Source organism: Aegilops tauschii, chromosome 6 (genome assembly GCF_002575655.3).
Source record: "Aegilops tauschii subsp. strangulata cultivar AL8/78 chromosome 6, Aet v6.0, whole genome shotgun sequence".
In the NCBI taxonomy this organism is placed as follows: domain Eukaryota; kingdom Viridiplantae; phylum Streptophyta; class Magnoliopsida; order Poales; family Poaceae; genus Aegilops; species Aegilops tauschii.
The window spans coordinates 208,882,071-208,887,817 of NC_053040.3; the positions used below are offsets into that span (position 1 = coordinate 208,882,071).

The window sequence follows — 5,747 nt, forward strand, 5'->3', positions numbered from 1 at the left end:
TACATAATAGGATGACATTTCAAAGTTTCAGCTCAATCCAAACTGTTTTGGTTCACAAAAGTGCCCCAAAACCATCTCTGTCCAGATTCAAATTTGAACAACTTTGTACTACCAACTTTCTCTCCTTGACCCCAACTTTGGTGAGCATGTTCACATGACCAAATGAGGTCACTACGCCAAGCGGTGAATCAAGGGGAAGTGATTTGCTCAACTAGATCTAGACAAGTTCATTTTTGCTAATTTCTAGGGTTTACAAAAGTTGCATTGGCAACTTTGCCCAAATGAGCTCCAAATTGGTGGAAGGCCCTAATTATATGTGCCATTTCACCCTGGAGAGTCTCATGCCAAATGGAGTTCATTTGCTTACCCAAACAAGCATCAAACACCTTCTGCCACTTTACCAAAATTCCATTTTTGACCTCTTCCACTAATCTCCATGGGCTCAACTTGGTGCCACAGTTGCTCCTGACCCTCTTCTACCTCCAGTAACTCTCCCTTGGCCTCAGCTCAATGATTGAGGGGTGAAACCTCCTCATTTACCCCTATGGACAGCCAAAACACCCTTCTCTCTCACCCCTCCTGTCTCACCAGAGCCCCTCCAGAGCATTCAAGGCTCCCTCTCCTTTCTTTACTCTCTCCTAGACTTGCTGGACATGCTTGGGGGCGCCCACACTGCTTAGAAAATGGCATGCCAAGCCATTTGGGCGCTCTGGAGCGCCCTACAGTGCGGCCAGGCGCTGTAGCTGCCCCCTCCAAACCGCCTCCAGCCACCTCGGGCCTCCCCAGCGCACCCGACGAGACGCCTCGACGTCCGAGACACGGCAGCTGGTCGGCCCCCTCCTTCCTCTCTCTTTCCTGGCCCTGCTCACACGCGCACCATGGCCGCCCGAGAGCTCCAATGAGCACACTCACACGCGCCATGCCCTGACGCTCCCCCGCTCCTTCTCTCCCTTCCTCTGGGCGTAGACCACCCCTACGAACACCCCGGACACGCCCACGTGAGCCCCCGTGACATACAGCGACGACAACAACCTCGCCGGCGCATGGTTCCACGGCAAGCCCTGGCCCGGCTATATAAGACCTCCCCGAGGCCTCCTCTCCTCACCACTCGACCTCTGCAGCTCCAAAACACCCCCTGAACCACCCACTCCTCTCCAGAAGCACCCGAGCTCGAGATCGAGCTCGCGCTCCGCCGCTTTGGCTCGCCGGAGTTCGCGAGGTACATGCCTCCCTCGCTCCTTCTCTGCCTCGATCTGGAACCCCCGAACATCCCTGATTGTTTTCCCCATGTTTCCCCTCTCTGTAGCTGCCGGAAACAGCCGGAACCGTCGCCACCCGAAGCTCCTCCGCCGCGTGACCTCGTCGCCGGCGAACTAGGCCACCCCGGCGACCGCAACCACCTCCACCTGCACGGCGACTCTGCGCTGAGTCCAATCCTGCCCTCCTCTCGCCTCGCCGTGCCCTGCATTGTCGCCGGTGAGCCCGTCGGCCCTCTGTCGCAGGGTTAGGGATGACAGGTGGGTCCCCCTTGTCAGCCTCTCCTCTCCATCGACCCTCTCTCTCTCGCTGACGCATGGGCCCCGCCCGTCAGGTTTAAACCTGGCCCGCGCGTGCACCAGTGCGCTGGGCCGCCTCTCTGGCTGGGCCTGCTGCGCTGCGGCTGTTCTGGCCCAGCAGGCACATTACCCTTCTCCTTTTTCTTTTTTGTCAAACTTGTCAAAATTCCATAGGATTAAATATTCATCCAAATGCAATAATTCCAACTCCCATATTTTTGTAAAAATCCCACCTATTTAATGGTATAACTTTCATTCATGTCCAACCAACTTTTATGTACTGTTCATATTCAAATTCAAATTTGAATATATTTAAACCCCTCTGAAAATTCATTTCATCTATTCTGCTACTCCAAGTCAAAAACTAGGAATTTCCCCTTCTTAGTTTTCACCCTAGTATTTAACAAAAATGAGTTGACATTTTTCTGAGCACTTTGGTTTTTCAGTTTTATTACTGCCTTATTTTTCTCGTTATTATTTTGCGACGATAGATTGCGTTGCTGACGAAGGAGTTGGACCAGAAGACTTTGAAGACCCAGAAGACTTTGTTGAGCCAGGCAAGCAGCCCTTTGACCATACCGTGAAACCTTTTTATGCATGCCATATAGCTCTTTTATTGCTTGCATCGGAGACATGATGATGAGGTGACCACATGGGGTGGTTTGCCACCGTTACTTCCTCGTTGATACTTGCATCGTGCATGACCCTACCTCCTTATGAGGTTTATGCCGGTGGGAGTAGGTAGGATGCTGGAGTAGTTGCTACGCAAAATGGGATGGGCATATGCATGGTAATGCAGACAAAGTATTTTCAAAAGACTTTTGTCGAAAACCCCGTCGGGTGCCACTTATGCCCGAGGGAGATAATGAGATGGGTAACCACTTGATGATGAAGTGGTGTACCGAGGCAAGTGTGTGTGTTGTTTCCGAAAACGGATTAGATTTAAGATTTGTCGACTGTCCCAACCTTACATGCGCAACCACTCTAGCCTTATATGGGAAAGGGCATTATTGATTACCTAGGCCGATAGTAGCTTGGAGCCCGCATTACTAGTGACGGGAGAGTCGTTGTTGCTCTCTCTCGGGACGGGGTCATGCCAGGTAGGGCGGCCATGACTGTTTTTACAGGGCACCGGACACACCGTTGGTACCCCGTGCCAGTGGTATGTGATGAATATGGGAGCGAGGCTCCACAATTTTAAGATGTGAAATGTTGGGCACGGGGGTTACTACCAATCGAGTGAACTCTATGTTAGCGTCGTCTAGGGAAAGATAATGATCGGGTGCTTACCCCGGGTACTTGAGGTACCGTGGGTCGTGGATGACACGGAAGTTCCCCGGATCTTGTGGGTAAAGTGCGCAACCTCTGCAGAGTGTAAAACTATTCGAATAGCCGTGTCCACGGTCAAGGACAGTTGGGCGGTGCTGCTTAAACTACGTCCAGAATTTTTCAAACCGCGCGTGTGTGTGTTGGTAAAACTATTTGGGTTAAGTCAGATGGCTTGACACGATGATCAAGTTGGATTGGTGTCCAACTCCGCTTATGTTGATATCTGTAATTTGTTCATATGGATATCTGTACTCTCATGATGCATACTTCACAGGTTGATAGATCATGTCATTGCACTCAAAACTAGCTTTCTGCAAACTACCTACTTAGTGCTATATCATTGCATTATTGTGCCTTGTTCCAATCATGGGTTGCTTGCGAGTACATTCAAAATACTCATTGGCTTTCCACAGGTTATTTAATTGGCCAGGCATGGAAGAATAGGACTTCAAAGAAGAGTTCTTTGGAGGCAAACATGTGAACTAGGATGTTTCCCAGTCAGAATGCCTGTAGGGTTAAGGCAAATGGCATGGGTTCTACTTATCGACGAAGATTTCCGCTGCTTAAGTTTATTTGGTATTTAGACCTTGTGGCTTTATCTATGTAAGACTTGACCATAATGGTCATAATTTGTGTAAGACGGTATGTATGGATGTAAGACTCTTGTTATTCAGCTTCTGTGTGTTCAGTGAGCATTGATCTCTGGGATCACTGTACACGTGCATTCGGTGATCTCGACTTATGAGTCGGGGTCCCCACATGGGACTTGTTAAATATTATACTCTTCGCGGCTGTATGTGGTGCCTGTTTTGCAGATCCGGACATGTTTTCTGTGTTCGAGGACTGCTTTGAAGTATTCGGAGGAGGAACCCGCCTTGCAATGCCGAAGACAATCTGCGTGCCGGACACATCGTCATTGCAGCCTGGTTCAGGGGCTACTGAGGGAGTCCTGGATTAAGGGGTCCTTGGGCGTCCGGGCTATGTAACGTGGGCCGAAACTGATGGGCCATGAAGATACAAGACAGATGACTTCTACCCATGTCCGGATGGGACTCTCCTTTGCGTGGAAGGCAAGCTTGGCGTCCGGATATGAAGATTCCTTCCTTTGTAAACCGACTCTGTACAACCTTACGGCCCTCCGGTGTCTATATAAACCGGAGGGTTTAGTCCGTAGAGACAATCATAATCAGAATCATATAGGATAGACATCTAGGGTTTAGCCATTACGATCTCGAGGTAGATCAACTCTTGTAACCCCATATTCATCCAAGATAATCAAGCAGGAAGTAGGGTATTACCTCCATCAAGAGGGCCCGAACCTGGGTAAACATCGTGTCCCTGTCTCCTGTTATCTTCGATCCTTAGACACACAGTTCCGGACCCCCTACCCGAGATCCGCCGATTTTGACACCGACAGTCATCATGGAGCCCACGACGGCGTCACCACCAGAGCCTTTGGCAGGCGAAGACCACCTTTTGTCAAGATAGCTTGTACTAGTTGTCCCCCTTCAAATTGGCCATTGTGGGATCCCTTCCCGCCTAATATTTGGGAATAGGACCCGGGTCTCTATATATAGGACTGGCCACTACCGTGGGAGGCATCTCATCTTGGACTGGATCCATTCCACTAGCCACCATACAAGCTCACCGAGCTCAAGAACACCTCTCCTCAGGAGGCTGTTCATCCCTTGTACCCATTCATCCTCAGCCTACAAGGCAATCCACCACACCACACTGGAGTAGGGTATTACACCACAACGGTGGCCTGAACCAGTATAAACTCTTGTGTCCCTTGTTCCTCGGGTTCGGTGAGACAGGCTTTGAGATTGTGGCGAGAGCGCGATCTAGAAGGAGAGAGATCTTCGTGCGGACCCCAGAGTTCGAACCTCAAGATAGCATAATCTATGGTGGGTGAACAAATTACTGTCGAGCAATTGATAGAAAAGCGCATAGTTATGAGAATATCTAGGCATGATCATGTATATAGGCATCATGTCCGTGACAAGTAGACCGAACCGATTCTGCATCTACGGCTATTACTCCACACATCGAGTGCTATCCAGCATGCATCTAGAGTATTAAGTTCATAAGAACAGAGTAACGCATTAGGCAAGATGACATGATGTAGAGGGATAAACTCAAGCAATATGATATAAACCCCATCTCTTTATCCTCGATGGCAATAATACAATACGTGCCTTGCTGCCCCTGCTGTCACTGGGAAAGGACACCACAAGATTGAACCCAAAGCTAAGCACTTCTCCCATTGCAAGAAAGATCAATCTAGTAGGACAAACCAAACTGATAATACGAAGAGACTTGCAAAGATATTAAATCATGCATATAAGAATTCAGAGAAGAATCAAATATTGTTCATAGATAATCTTGATCATAAACCCACAATACATCGGATCTCGACAAACACACTGCAAAAAGAATTACATCGAATAGATCTCCAAGAGAATCAAGGAGAACTTTGTATTGAGATCCAAAGAGAGAGAAGAAGCCATCTAGCTAATAACTATGGACCCGAAGGTCTGTGGCAAACTACTCACACATCATCGGAGAGGCTATGGTGTTGATGTAGAAGCCCTCCGCGATCGATTCCCCCTCCGGCGAGGCGCCGGAAAAGGCCCCAAGATGGGATCTCATGGGTACAGAATGTTGCGGCAGTGGAAATAGGGTTTCGTGGTGCTCCTGGATGTTTTCAAGGTATATGAGTATATATAGGCGAAAGAAATAGGTCGATGGAGCCACGAGGGGCCCACGAGGGTGGGGGCGCGCCTCCCTACCTCGTGGCTGCCTCGTTTCTTCCTTGACGTCCACTCCAATTCTCCTGAATTTCGTTTGTTCCAAAAAGAT

General features: G+C 49.2%; 1 long non-coding RNA gene across 1 annotated transcript; it reads left to right on the forward strand.

Moving 5' to 3' along the window:
* The first annotated feature begins 726 nt into the window (after window positions 1-726).
* On the forward strand, window positions 727-3,577 carry LOC120967477 (uncharacterized). Its single transcript, XR_005761243.3, has 4 exons — window positions 727-1,219; window positions 1,307-1,517; window positions 2,048-2,113; window positions 3,299-3,577. It is a non-coding gene; the product is annotated as an uncharacterized lncRNA (long non-coding RNA).
* The last annotated feature ends 2,170 nt before the right edge of the window (window positions 3,578-5,747 follow it).